General features: G+C 44.7%; 1 protein-coding gene across 2 annotated transcripts in view; it reads left to right on the forward strand.

Annotated features, from left to right (window-relative positions):
• Positions 1–15938, forward strand: part of AVPR2 (arginine vasopressin receptor 2) — a 272681-nt gene that overhangs the window by 242421 nt on the left and 14322 nt on the right. The window lies entirely within an intron of this gene.

Genomic DNA, 15938 nt, shown 5'->3' on the forward strand with positions numbered 1-15938 from the left:
ACCCCAGACCATGTCACATCCATGTGTGTAATGATCTGCAAGCGTGTGTGGCTTGCATGTGGCGGAGCTACGCCCTTGGTGCACGTAATGACATGTGTGTGATGTATGATTTAGCATGGATGTTTGGAATGCTGGTGAAGTGCAGGCACTTTCAGATGCCCGGTCACTTGAGAGCAGGGTCATTGGGCCTCATTAGGACCCAGGCGGTAAGGGGTTTACGGCGGCGTAAACAGCGCCGACCCTTACCGCCTGATTCCGAGGTCCCTTAGCGCCATGGCAGATTTAACACCTGCTTTTAGCAGGTGTTAAAATCCATGGCGCTAAGGGACCATGTTGTTAATTACGCCACCGTAATTTACGGTGGCATAATTAACGCCTTCCCCACTCCCATTATGCCCTACGGGGCAAAAATGGGAATGGGGAAGGGTAAATGGGGATTGGGGACTTACCGCCCCGCCAACCTCGGAATGGGGCGGTAAGTCCGGCAACCACCATGGCGTAAACGTAGTAACTTACCGCCTGGGTCGTAATGAGGCCCATTGTCGATTCTTCTAGAAATCCTTGTGGAATTGGAATGACGGGTACCTGCTCCGCTGGGATCCAGGTTGTGCTTCAGTGCAGGGAATTGCCTGACTGAATCCCGACACGAGTCTGGCGGAAAGACTTGCGCCCTGAGCACTAGGCCACTGGAATCTTCTTGCACTTTCCGATGAGTTTACTTCCTCTGCCGTGGGGGCCAGCGTGGTCCAATGAGGTGCATGACAGTCATCATGAGTCTCCCTGGGGGCACAACAGGTGGAGGAGGATACCTCTGTACTTTCCCCTCTCCTCCCCGGGTGGTAGAGTGAAGGGGCCAAGTGATGGGGTGCTGGAAGGGCCCGGATGTGGCCCAGCAGTCCCTCTTTTTTGATTTTCTCAGCTACAGCTTCAGGCAATTCTCCTGCTGACTCTGCATTCCGAGCGCTTCTTTGAAGTGAGGTGCCAGAGTACAGCAGCTTAAAGCCATCGCTGCCCCATAAAATCAGTGGCTCTCCTTAACTTTGGGGTACCCATGAAGCTACTGGCCGATTCAATGCATGCCTACGAGAGCTATTTGGTGACTGTTTTGCCCGTGGGCCACTGGCATTCCCTCTCTTCTCTCATTTAGTGCATTTATTTATTTTTGCATTTATTTACAGTGCACATAACCCGTAGGTATATCGGCGCTATTTTAATTGTAGAAGGGCAGGTTATTTATAACGTGCTTGTTTTAAAAAAAAATGTTTGCAGCCTGCATGGCTGCGATTGCAGGATTGAATGCATATTTACTGGTGACTGTTTTGCCCCTGGCCTGCTGGGGTTCCCTCCCTTCTGTCTTTTAGTGCATGGTGTTGCTGACTGCCCTGCACCGCGCGTGCAGCATGCATGATTGCACTTGCAGGATTGAATGCATATTTACGGGAGCTATTTGGTGACTGTTTTGCCCCTGGCCTGCTGGAGTTCGCACCCTACTGTTTTTTAATGCATGATGTTGCTGAGTACCCTGCACTGCGCGTGCAGCATGCATGGCTGCGCTTGCAGGATAGAATGCATGTTTACGGGAACTATTTGGTGACTGTTTTGCCCCTGGCCCACTGGCATTCCCTCTCTTCTGTCCTTTAGTCCATGATGTTTCTGGGTGCCCTGCACCGCACGTGCAGCATGCATGATTGCGCTTGCAGTATTGAATGCATATTTACGGGAGCTATTTGGTGACTGTTTTGCCCGTGGCCTGCTGGAGTTCGCACCCTACTGTTTTTTAATGCATGATGCTGCTGAGTGCCCTGCACTGCGCGTGCAGCATGCATGGCTGCGCTTGCAGGATAGAATGCATGTTGACGGGAGCTATTTGGTGACTGTTTTGGCCCTGGCCCACTGGCATTCCCTCTCTTCTGTCCTTTAGTCCATGATGTTTCTGGGTGCCCTGCACCACACGTGCAGCATGCATGATTGCGCTTGCAGGATTGAATGCGTATTTATGGGAGCTATTTGGTGACTGTTTTGCCCCTGGCCCGCTGGGGTTCCCTCCCTTCTGTCATTTAGTGCATGATGTTGCTGGGTGCCCTGCACCGCGCGTGCAGCATGCAGCATGCATGGCTGCGCTTGAAGGATTGAATGAGTGTTTACGGGAGCTATATGGTGACTGTTTTGACCCTGGCCCACTGGCATTCCCTCTCTTCTGTCTTTTAGTGCATGGTGTTGCTAGGTGCCATGCACCGCACGTGCAGCATGCATGGCTGCGCCTGAAGGATTGAATGCGTATTTACGGGAGCCATTTGGTGACTGTTTTGCCCTTGGCCCACTGACATTCCCTCTCTTCTGTCCTTTAGTACTTGAGGTTGCTGAGTGCCCTGCACCGCACGGGCTGCATGCATGGCTGCGCTTGCGGGCGTGTACCGCAGAGCATGCTCTCTCATGTAGAAGGGGCACACGTTTGCAGTAGGTTTGCTGTCAGGGAAAACCCTGCCTGAACATTTGCCACCCCAAAAGGGCAGTGGTTGTTCGTTCTGTCCCCCATTATGAGCTTCCTCAATGGTATTGCTTAAACCTCAATTGGGGGTTATATGTTGCTTGTTTGTGTCGCCTAATTGTTCCTGGCCCCCACGATTTGACACACAGGGTCACAATCCCTGTGATCCCAAGACAAGTCACAGGAGCCCCAATCTTTTTCCTGAAGTCTTGATCATAGGTTAACCAGCCTCGCACCTCCTTATACCTGCTTCCAATAGCCTCAGATTCACTCTATTCTGTAGACTGCGATGATCCACACGGTGCTTAATATGAAATAAATTGGGACTTTCTAAAAATCGGTTTGAGAATAGGCGCAAAGACATTAGATTTCAAGAATTGGGACCAAATGTGAAGGATATTGGAATGTTCACAATCGTGATTAATATTGTAAACTGAGCTAGAAGCTGTAACTAGAGGTGATTTGAAACAAACATCTTAAGAACCAATTGGAATCTCTATAGTGAAGACGTCCTAACGCCCTGATGAAGACCATTGATTAAGAGGTCGTAACACGTGTTGGCGATGTTTTCAGGATTAACAGATATTAAAGAATATCTAATGTACAATTTAGAACTATTTATTAGCATACAGTGAGAAATGAATCACTTCTAAAGACTTATAATTTTGATAGATAAAGCACCGTGAGATAAAATGAACCCAGGATCACACATTTCTGTGAAGCGGTGAAGCCTTTCAGACCAGTCTACACCTTAGGCACTTCACCACATATCTCCCCAGGTCTAATTGGCAGAAATATATAAAACTCTCTGACAAATACATACATCCTTGTAAATATGTTAAGAAAAATGGGATGATTTTAGATTTCTTTTACCAAATCTTGAAATGAATTGGGTTGTAGTCATTGTTTGGCACGGGAATGTGGCATAACTGATGCGAAGAAAATATGAAGTTAGACAACAAAACAAATGTGTTTCATTGTGTCAAATAAGTGCACCTAAAAATAAGGGTGTCACTTTAAACTGTGCTTTTGTGGGACACGTGTTGCTTGTTTCGTAAGAAGGCACAATTTTGTGCAGCCAACTAGAGCATTCTTGTGAATTTCCATGAGATAAATGCACCAATCACAGTTGTGAATGCCCCAGTGTTAAAATGTCTTATGATCTTGGTGTAAACACTTGTTAATGAAAGGGACCATCACTAATACAGTGTCCCGTTTAAATGCTCTGCCATAGCCAGGAGAGTGTTCAGTATTTTCTTTAACTTGTTCATCGTTTGTTACAAACTTCTACAAAGCGATCATGGTCAAAACATATTAGATCAAAATTAAACCATTTATTAAATACAATGACATACAATATTCTTTATAAAAAGCACAGATCGATTCATGTTGATAAAGTCCATATAGGCGAAAACGTCCTATATTTAAGTGGCAAAATCAATCAAATACAAAAAAGTACAAAAGTAAACATTAATTTCCCATTTGCTTGTCTATATTTCTCTATAAAAACATAAATCAATAGATCCTTATCGGCTAAAACTGCCTGTACTTACAAGATAGCAGCTATGGTATCAGAAGTCTCGGTGCCATTTAAATCCTATACCAAAAGTGAGTATTGTGCAAAAGCCCCAAACTAGGAACATATTTAAAGAAATACTTCCCCGTATGATCAACAGAATAGGACATTCTACAACTAAGTGCTTGAGAGTCTTCACTTCACCCTCAGTTTTGCAAAAACGACACCACCTAGAAGTAATCGCCCACTTATTTCTGACACCAAGGGTTTCCCTGGTCGAAAATGGATTGAATGAAAAAGCACGCCGCACACTTGAAGAACTGCGCCACACTTGTATGAGGGAACTGGTTTTGGATTCATGTAGTTTGATTCACTAACATAAATTAACAGATGAGGCCCTTTTAAGATCTTAATCTTAACATCGTCTGTTAATTTGTGTTAGTGAATCAGGCCAGGGTTTGAGACATCGTTCATTCTTTATTTTTGTAATTTTATTAAAATACTTGCACTGCTGCTCTGAAACATGCTGGCGTCAAACTATCCATGCTCGGGACTGGTCACGCCAAACTGGCCCGCGTCGAACTGGCCATGCCAAAACGGCAGTGTACCGTGAAACGGGTCCCAGGAGTCTTTCTCTAGTGCACGCTGCCACCTCGCAGACACTTTAGGGCGATTGTGCCCAAAAGAAGCAAGTGAGAAAGGGATTGTTAATAGATGATTGGTGTGAGTTTTTCTTGCTTGCCCTGTGGCCACTTCTAGGCACTATAACATATACAAAGAGCAACCAGTGATTTAAAAAAAGGAGTGGATAAGAAGATAATTAACTGTGCCAGGGTTTTGATCATGAGAATCGCCTGAGTGTGAACGAGGACTGACCAAGCTCCCAGGATGGTCATGCACAGGCTGGTTGGCATTGATATTGATACTGATATTGATATTGATATTTTATTTCTATCGCGTGCTCGCGCACAAGTGTTTCAGAGCACGACAAGGCAAGGGAAGGGAACAGGGGAGAACAAAACAGCAATCTTACTAGGCCCCGTGACATTGAGAACGTGCAAGTGCATGGGAGAGGGGGAGGGAAAAAGTGCATGGAAGGGGGGAAAAGTGGAAAGTGCGAAGCAGAGGAGAAACAGATAAATAATAATAAATAAATAAGCAATAAAGGCAACAAACAGTGGTAGTGCAGCCAGAAATGTGCAAGTGCTAGGTTTAAGGCAGCAGACAGGGTAGGTCTGATAAGTGCAGGAAGAAAAAGGGGGGGGTGGCCCGGAGGCAGTGTGGGGGGGGTGGTAGGATGAGCAGGTACCTGGGCCAGGAGGACAGAAGGTGGCCTGAAGCACAGTGCCAAGAGAGAGAAGATCAGCAGGGGAGAGGGTGAGCAAAGGCAGAAGAAAAGAGGAAGGTCTTGAGGTGCTTCCGGAACCGGAATTGGTTCTCCTCAGGTTTTAGAGTGGCGGGGAGGCTGTTCCAGAGGGAGGCCCCAGCCGAAGACAGAGATCTACCCCCAGCTTGTTTCTTTGAAAAACAACTGACCCTGAGGGAGTTAGAGGTAGAGGAGCGAAGAGCTCGAGAGGGGAGGTATTTGCAGAGGGATAGCTGAAGGTATTTTGTACCCAGGCCCCAGAAAGCCTTGTGGACAATGCAGAGGGTTTTGAATTTAATCCGTGCATCCACTGAGAGCCAATGGAGAGATTTCAGATCTGGGGGAGGGGAGTTTAAGGCCAGCCAGGAGCAGAGTAGCCAAACCCTTCAGCGCATCCCAGAGGCCACATTCCAAGGTGCAGGTTAACATTCAGGGCTTGTTAGGTCGAACAAAATGTCCAAAGGTTTGCTAAACGGTTCCGTTTTCAAACGTTTCTCGAAGAGACGAGATGGTGGATAGCCTGTACTATCCAAAGCAGATGCAGTGAATTTTTAGGGCCTGGGGCCCTTTAATCGGAGGGACCGTTCCACTGAATTTTTGATGTTTGCATCTCAATTGGTGGAATGCCATGCTATTCCGTCATACGATCTTTGGGTTTGGTATGTTCATAAGATCTTTGGGTTTGGTATGTCACTGAAGCGATTAACCAGAATTTTTGCTCAATGGTGACAAAGAAGACTTTGAGTCAAATCATCACCCGGACCGGTTTCATGCAGAGTTTAGCTTCCCATGTATTTTTGTGTTCAGGCTCAGTTGTGCGCCAAGGATTTGGACTCGCTGTAGCCCATCCGTCATTATTTTGGCGGGTAGGTCACTTGACATAACTTTAGAGGGCTCAAAGCCCACAGGGACCAAGGACCAGACTTATTTGTATTTGTATTTTGTTTATTTATATTGGCGAACACTTGGGTATCTGGGCGCATTGCTTATAGTTACATATGTTACAGAATTACATACAGTTTAGATGGTATAGGATTACACAGGAGACATATGTTACAGGATTACACACAGTTTAGGTAGTATAAGAATGCAGTACAAGAATACATGAATAGGTAGTGCAACACAAGTAGGTACAGAGATGAGCAATGTAGGCAAACGGACGGATTATTGTGTCTCCTGGTTGATGAGCCACGTTTTTACATTTTTCCTGAAAATGAAGTGAGAAGGTTCTGCTCTTAGGGTTACTAGCAGTGAATACCAAGTATACCCGGCAATTGGTTTTCACTAGTGACAGGAACAGCCAGAAGCTGGTGCCTTTCCTTTTTCCACTGCCCTTATTTTGGGGGAGAACAGAGAGGAAAGATCAGGCCTGGATCAAAGACTGTGTCCGAAATTATTTTGCACTGGAGCAAGGACTGACCATAAAGTTTGCAACCACGTGCGTGGCTCCCTCTTGTTCTTGCCGCCTCTTACAATCAATCAGTACCTCTGTTTGGACCCGCATAACCAGAGAGAAGTTTTCTGCCTCTTGACAGTACATGAGACCGCTTGTGACCTTTGCCCTGCCCACTGCCCAATTAGAGGCTGACTACAGTTGCCTGTGGGTGCGGATATCCAACTCACTCATTCTGTGGACCCAGGACGCAGGATGGGCTCAGTCGCCGTGCTGGTATAGGATTTTAAATGATTTATATGATGTTCTTTTTTGGCTGATCAGTGGATGCCTTAGTTCACACTGACCCGGCTCACCAACACTAACCATGCAACGTTTTCACCAAGCCTTTATTTGATATACTTGACCATCTGGGTGTCACGTATACGAATTATGCGGATGACACCCAGATACTTATCCTTATCACTGGTGATTAGGCTGTAGATGCCACACACTGAATGACATCTATAGCGTTATACGAATATGGATGGCTAAACATGGTTTATGTTTAAATGACGATAAAACCAAACTACTCTTACTCGGCTCCCCATCCAAATTGAATAAACTAGATGCCTCCTTTAAAACTTTCATTATCGATGCTAACACAATCAATGTAGCAAACGATGTGAAAACATTAGGTATATACATTGGGCCTCATTCCAAGTATGGCGGTAAGGATAGCGGCCACCGGTAACGAGACCGGTGGCGGTAATCCCTTACCGCCATACTCCGAGTTCCCTTTGCACCCTTGCCCTTAACGCCTTCTTTGAGCAGGTGTTAAAGTCGAGGGCGCAAAGGGGCCTCCAAGCCAATAACGGTGACCGTAATGAACGGTCACCGTTATTTGCATCTTCCCCATTCCCATTGAGCCCTATGGGGGCTCATTTGGGAATGGGGAAGAGCCTTGGTGAATGGGGAATTACCGCCCCGCCAACGTTGGAATGGGGCAGTAATTCTGCCATCCACCAAGGCGCTGCCGGTCCGGGTACGGCGTCAACCAAGGTGTTAATAGCGCCATTGGTTAGCGCCGTACTCGGAATGAGGCCCATTGACTATCTCTCACTAGACAAACCAATGCCCTAGCATCGGTCACAGCATACGCATGTAAGCTTATTACAGCGTGTCGCCCCTACCTATCTACAACCAATTGCACGTCAGTAGCAAGAGCCTTATAGTTATCTAACCTAGACTATTGTAACACGCTCTATTTAGGAACGTCCCAACAGAATATAAACAAGATGCAAATCATGCAGAATAACGCAGTTAGATCAGCATGCAACATCCCAAGGAAACACCATATTTCTACAGCTAGACAGAATCTATACTGCCGCAACATCAACCAAAGAATTGAACTCAAAACACTTTCACTAACACATCAGTGTTTATATAATCAGGCACCCATATACCTTTGTGACACGTTTCACGCCATACATCACTACGACCTAGCAGAACAGCTGAAACACATTGTGTCAACATGCCACGCTTTAACCAACAACGGGCGGGTGGAGTTAGTTTCCCAGTCCTCGCTGCTAAAAAATGGAATGCGCTCACCATCACCATTAGAGCTGAAGCTTTGTTCATGATTTTCCGGAATGAGGTTAAAGTATGGCTCTGGGACCAGGACCATAACTGAGCTTTGATATATACACCACCTGCAAGAACATTAGTGTACATACGACCCTGCATTTGTATATCTGTATATTCACTGCTTTTGTTTCTATATTTTCATTGTATACTACTGTAAATTGTCTTTTATTTGTACATATCTTTCTGTAAATTGTGTACCTTATAACATGTAAGAGAAGCGCTCAGTTGCCCCAGGGTCTTGATGTGCTATACAAATAAAAAATAAAATGAAAAGAAATGCAGGGGCACCACCCTGCCCTCTATAAATAAGACTGGGTCCATGCAGGGTTTCTCAAGGTTAGTGGTTTCCAACTATTGAAAACAGTTACCGTCCCCCTGTTTGAAACCTCATCGGACCCCCAACGGGGCATCTTCTGCCCCCTCTTCGACTCCTAGAGCAGAATTCCCAAAACCTTTACAAAACTGCTAAACCACAACTGTAGAGGTAAACGTGGCTGGAGTTATTTTCCACACTTAACCTCTAAAAATGGTAGGAATGACTGTAGGTCGATTTATCAAATGGGGCATTTCCTCCAAGTCTCCAATGGAGTTCTGTGATAATCCTTGAATAAGGACTAGCACCACATTACCACCACTCGCAATCCGGCGAATTCACTGCTGATACGACTGGCAATAATGGTAAACTATTATGGCAGTATTTCTGTGGGAAATATCACTGTTCTCCTAATGATCCCCATACCTCCTCCCATCCCACCTTTAGTTTTAAATCAGTGTTCTGTGTGTTCTGCATAGGTGTCTTTCAAAAGCTACACTAATTCTATATTTTAGTAAAGCTGACTAATAAATCACCAAACCATATGGTAAATCAACCTGACAAAAAAAGTATGATGGCCTCTGAAAGTGCAAAAGGGAAAAACAAAGAACATGTGTCTCAAAAATGATTGCAGGGCATCCAGCAAAGACGTTGGATTAAAAGTGTACCTGTCGGTCTCCATACTACAATGCAAGGAAGGAAAACAACTGTGTATGTATTAGACTAAGCAACCTACACTGATTTACAATGAGTAAATATTTGACAAGTTGACAAACTTGGTAGAAAAACCCACGTACATGTGATTTAGTGATTGATTCGTGTGATGTGTTCAGATGCAAGGAACAGCAAATACCTTAAATGGACGACTATGATGGCAGCATAGCTAAGTGGGTTGAGACCCTGCTGCAGAGGGTGTGTGTGTGTGTGTGTGGGCGCACGCGCATGCAAGTGCGTGCGTGTGTGTGAGAGACATAACTTTAAGTCACAGATTCGAATCTTGGTAGGAAAGACATGTTGTTTCATGCTTCAGAAGCCAATAAAACAATGTTCATGTTAAGAAACCTAAGCACCTGTTCAAACATGCAGAGAGAATAAAAACTATGGGCCTGTTTGTAATGTGCACACATTCTGCTGCTATCCTCCTGCTAAGGGCTTAGTTACCACACACTGGCATCTACTAGATCCAATCCCCTGTGCTCATGGGGGAAAAAAGGACGACAGATGTCAGTCTACTGCCAGTGGTGTATCTTGGATAGAAACTTTAAGGGTGTAACTATGATGAGATTTCCCACTAGCAATGTGTGGAAGTGGTATAACGTGGTTTGATTAGCCATAGAATGGTACTCTACATGAAAGGTAACTGCTCAGTAAGAACATTTTAAAGGACTGTGATGTTGACAAATTAATTACCACTGTCCTCTAACTTCATTGCCACATTTACACACATTTCTGAAAAACACGCAGAACCAGAGCTACTCTGTTGTCCTATGGAAGATATGAGATTTTCCACCGGTCTTGTGTTTTTATTTAGCTCATGCCATTTCACTCCCTTACACAATAGTGAACTTAATTTTTCTAACATGAATGCTGATCTACAAGTAGAGGGTACACAGTGTGAAGCAGGACGGAGATCAGGAGTATGGAGTGTCCAGCACTAGGACGGTCTGATATAGATCGTACCCAGAGGCGTAGGCAAGGTAGGGCCTGAGGGCCAAGGCCCACCCAAAATCTGTAAATGCCCACTCAGCAGCACTGTGTGGGCATTTACAGATATGTGTGTCAGTGCAGTGGGCCCAACAACATTAGCTTCATGCCCCATTTGCTAGACAATCCTGGCTAGGCCTCTGATCGTACCTCTCAACTCAGCTGCATTTGTTAGGCAACGTCCACTGTGGATTCAATTCACACTTGTGGTAAACCCCATACACCTCTGATAGACTTCAATGAGCTCTCACCCACCAAAACCAAAAACAATGTGTTTTGTGTGCCTTGGAGTCTGAGTAGATTGGGCGACATGAGATGTAAACAGATGGGAGTGCATTTCAAATTATTGCTCAGCGGCCCCATGATATGCCCAACACCACCACCCAGCGCTGGCTGTTCAGTACTACTTACTCCATACTCACTACTTATTCCATACTCACTACTTACTCCATACTCACTACTTACTCCATATGCTGGTTTTGAAGCAGAGCTCTACATTTAACCAGGGACTGCAGAGCCAACACCCAGAGACGAGCCGCGTTCCAAGCCATTTGGTGGAGCGTACATATGCAGAGACTTGAGCCTTAGCTGAAGGACGCAAGCTGGCCCTCAGCCCCTACAATATGCAGTAAAATCATGGACACACCCAGCTACGCATAGAGGACTGAACATGCCCACTGTAGATTGAGCAGATAATGTATGGAGTCTGTGATACATTTACTGACAAGAGACCCCTGAAGCATTAAGAAAAGGAACAATGGAAAGGTCCTGATGAAGGTGAGGTAAACGAGTTAAAGTCGCTGAAACCGGTCGATCACATACTTTATTGGACATCCCTCACTAGGCTTATGGGATACCTTTTTAAAATGAATCTGATGTTTAATTGCTTGATATATGGATCACTAAAGGGTACACAGCACACATAAAGGAGCATGCTGGACATGGTTTGGTACCTACACACTCGGGGGAGGGTAGAATAAAACACTCAAAATCACTATCCCAATGTAGCTCCCACAGTAGGGAAAATCTCGAACCAAAAGTGGCTCTTATATAGAGGTATAAGTTGGTTATTTGAGGGTTTTCAACCAGCGTTCCACCCCAGCGCGTGGGGGCACAGCGGGTGTAGATTTTAGCAACACGAGTAATCAATGAGTTTTCCTGCTCTGTACTACAACAAGTTGTCAGCAGCCAGAAGCATGGGGTTATTTTTCTTTCTATCCCCCTTTAGATAGGCAGCGCACCACCACACCTAGAGCCAGTCCTGCTTGAATGAGGGATTTTTAGTTCTTCCCGAGGGACATTGAATTGTAGCAATGAGTGGGTAATAACATATGGAGACTTGTCCACTGTTGTGTGATAACATATAGGTTGGTTTGTGGACGCTGTCCGACACTTAGGAGTTATCAATAGTTTCCCTGATTGTGTGTAACATTTAACAATAATGTACAAAAAGGCTTTTTGGGTACCTAAGTCCTCTCTAACACCCAAACTGTGAAAATGTAACACGCCAGAGAGGGATACCTGTTATTTAAATTATCACGTGCTAGAACACTAGTCACCATCTATCCCTGTAAAGGAACTCTACTGCCCCTCTTATGTACTTATTCTATCCCTAGAGGACGACGATAGGCCGCCTATCTAAGGAAAGCATAGAGAAAAAGATCGAACTGACCCTATTGCTCTCTAACGTCAACAATATAAGAATAAAGAGCTAGCAATTCTTATGGTGAACTGATATCAAGTATTAGGAAACAGATAAACAGTTAAAAATTGAACCGATATGTGTCTCTGACACTTCACTAATTACCATCTGTGTACCATAAGAAAAAAAAGAGTTACAAAAGTGCGTACGAAGCCCTTATTATATTGGTATGGACTATTTATTTTATTTTTATTTATTTGCATTTTAAAGCGCTCACACAGCCCGCGGGTGCGCTCAAATACCCACAGGTTTCTAAGCGCGGACCCAGGATCGAGCCTGTGTTGCTTCATGTCGTCTTGCTTCCAAGGCAAGCACGTTGCCGCTGAGCTGTCCTCCCAGACTACTCAGGCCTATTATTTAATCCAGAGAATCTATGCGACAGTATAACTATTGCCCCTCAAGAAAGGAAATATGCTAGTTTCACGGGATATATAGAATGATTTCAATACCTCCCTTTTGTGCATGGACTGGTTTCAGTGGTATACACAACTTGACCACCTTCATCAGAACAGGAGAGACGTTTGCTTATTCTATGGTCTCCAAGCCAACTTCTTCATTATAGCATGCGTTTCACCATCTCATCTGCCATGTATGGCCATATACAAGGAAAACAAAGAATAGGAGAGACAAATGTGCTCACTTTACTATAAACTGGACTCAAAACGCCGCACAAAGTGGCAAAGATTCATTACATAACCTGGACATTAAGGCTTACGACTAATTGGACTCACCATTTCATCATTGGCCACTTCACTGAATTGCAGGCCACTCGGCTCAAAATCCTGGTGAATCACTGAGGAACTCTCTTGCGGAGAGATACCGATGTAATGCCTGGAAGGGCCACATGGAATGCTAATGAGAATAATGCTGAGACGCTACTAACGGTTTTAAAAATTCCAAAGAATGGCCCATGGACACTCTTAAAGATCAGACTAAGGGGTGGATACGAGTTACCCTGTACAGGAGTCCCAACCCCTCCGCTCGCCGTCGCTAGCAGGAAATCTTTCATGTGGTAAGCACTCCCGCGCTGGTTACTATTGACTACGAAACATTAGTCATGTGATCGAATCAGACTCCCAAAGAGGAACTCTCTGCGCCATCTTAGAGTGGTCCTGGAATCACACCGTACCTAGTACTATTAGTTAAAACTCAGCTACTTGTGAATTTGATAATATCGTCACATCTGTGATAAACTTGCACCCACAATCAGTGCGGGTCATTGTGCCGGCTCTCGGCGTATCCGGGATCTGGCACCATATGTGTAGCCGGATCTCGGGATCCGGTCAGAGTCAGCCGCCCAAGCCCATGAACCGCGCATTGCCTTTTACTGCGGCTTTGGCACTGGGGTGTACTGGACAATGCAATGCTCGCTACATGTACAACTGATTCAGTTGTACATGTAGCGAGTATTGTGCATTACACACCATTGTGCATTACGCACCAGTGCCAAAGCCGGCGGTAAAAGGCAATGCTGCCGTCGCGGGCGCTTTTTTTTTCTTTTTCTTTTTTTTTTAAGTATTCCAGGATTGCTGGATGTCCACTACGAGCCCCGCCCCTTTACCACACCCCCGCAGGCACTGCCCCCACCCCAACTCCTCACCCACCCCGGCCCTTGTGTTGTGTATCCTCCACCACATTTTTTCCATTTCCACCACTGCCCACAACCCATTGGCCATTAAGTGCTTTCTGCTGGGCAGCAGTTAGCTGATAAAGGAGCTGTGAATCGTAGCACATATGCATGAAATTGCACTCGTTATCCAGGCAGGAACCCTATTTATAAAGGGAAGCAAAAGTGTTTCCTTCAATAGATTTATGAAATGTTTACATGAGAACATTGGAAGGGGGTACGCATGCGAACATCTCTGATGTCCCCTTCTCACTACCTTTCCCATGTCAACCAGAAAAGGGTCCAAAATGTTTTCTTTTGGGCATTTAAAGAAAATGTACAGTAGTGGCATAAACCAAATGACCCGAGGAGGATTGGCCGACCCTATCGGTAATGACCTGCCGCCCAAGTTAATGGGCGAGTGATACGAGGGCCCTTTAAAACAGTCACCAGTTGCATTCCCAGCAGGGTCAGCCTGCCACCAACGCTCATGTTATGATTAGCACCCATAAGTCATTACACGCGGGTGCTGAAGGTGAAGTGAAAATAACACCCAAAAAAGGAAAAACGTACCTATCGGCAGTCCCGCGGTGGCGTGTCGGGAACAGCAGTCCGTCTTCAGTATTGATCACAAATCAACGCTGAACACAGACTCCTGAAATCCATTTCACTTTATTCTTTTTCTTTGCTTAGCATATACAAACAATTAAACACCATACATGTCTAACAAGTGCTCTCATCGGTTATTGGACCGAATTTCATCGGTTTTCCAACTTGATATTACCTAGGTAGTGTATTTTAGATTCTTATGTTATGTAAATAGATGCAACTCTTCATGCCCTAATAAAGAGACCTTTTTACCAACCCAGTGGTCTATTTCTTCTAAAAAGGTCAAATCAGGCTAAGCAAAGAAAAAGAATAAAGTGAAATGGATTTCATTTGCAAAGCAGGTGACACATGATCTCAGATCTAAGACGTGTGTTTTTTAGTAAATATGGTAATAGTGACTGCAATCGACTTGTCATAGGGAGCCAGTTTCTTGACCTATCCCCTCACGCTAGATAAGCGGCCCATCAGCGCTACCTAGGGAGAGCCACCACACGAGGGTGTAGTTAGATCTGTTGGAGGGCAAGTTTAGGGAGTGTTACACGATTGGTAATGGTAAAAAGTAAAGCAATTGTGAATAGTGACCTGATATCTTTTATTGTCTGTCACGAACATTAGGGGAATTGTCAGGTGTGAGATCCCGAAAGTCCAAAACGTGTGTTTTTGGTATTCCAGAAATACCATTGTGAATTGGGCATTTTCCAGAAACGCCTATGTTTGAAGTGATCCTTTCCTCTGGCAGTATTTCTTTCCAAAATTCTGCTTAGCTGATCATGACCCCATCATTCTCTGGCCACAGTCTATTTCTCATTATACATATCTTAAATCAACTGGTTTGCTCTCATTCGGACAGCCACCATTTATTGTAAATTGTCCCTACCCAGAGATCCCCTCTGTTATTTGCATGATGACCTATGGCGGGTGTCTTCTCTGTTCAATAAGGCATTTCTAATGTTTAATACATGCAAGGAAAAAATAGCAGCTGTGTCTGCCAGAATAGGAGGGATTAAAATTTTGGGAGGGAAATTTGCACTCAGATTAAAGATTAATTTGTACACAAAATATAATATGACATAGTTCTATGAAGTCTCTGATGTGGTTTATTCCACACGTTAGAGCATAAATACAGCCGACATGTGTTTTGACTTCCTGGTCGTTTTCAAGGCCTATTCTGTTGGTTCAGTGGGGTATCCCATGGTAAGGTAAGCAGTCTATCAGAGATAGTTGCACTAATATGTTGTAAATAATCGTGGGTCAAACTCACTAGTCCATCTTCTTAGATGGTATTAAGTAGTGGCATCATATTGACTTATACGGATGTTCAGTAGTACAATTCAATGCTGGATTCCAAAAGTATATCCACAAAATTAATTACAACATATTAGCGCAACTATCTATGAGAGACTACTTACCCATATTATATTTTGTGTACAAATTAATCTTTGATCTGAGCACAAATTGCCCACTGAGAATTTCAATCCCTCCTATACAAATGTTGTCTCAGATCGTCGTGGGTGATCTGTGGGGAGTGGGCTCTTGCAGCCGATTATGACTCGTATCTCTATTTTTGATTTTGAAGGTGGTGAATAGCGCACGGTTACCTATATCGATCCCACTA

This window comes from Ambystoma mexicanum, chromosome 2p (genome assembly GCF_040938575.1).
Source record: "Ambystoma mexicanum isolate Mex_15411 chromosome 2p, UKY_AmexF1_1, whole genome shotgun sequence".
Classification (NCBI taxonomy): Eukaryota; Metazoa; Chordata; class Amphibia; order Caudata; family Ambystomatidae; genus Ambystoma; species Ambystoma mexicanum.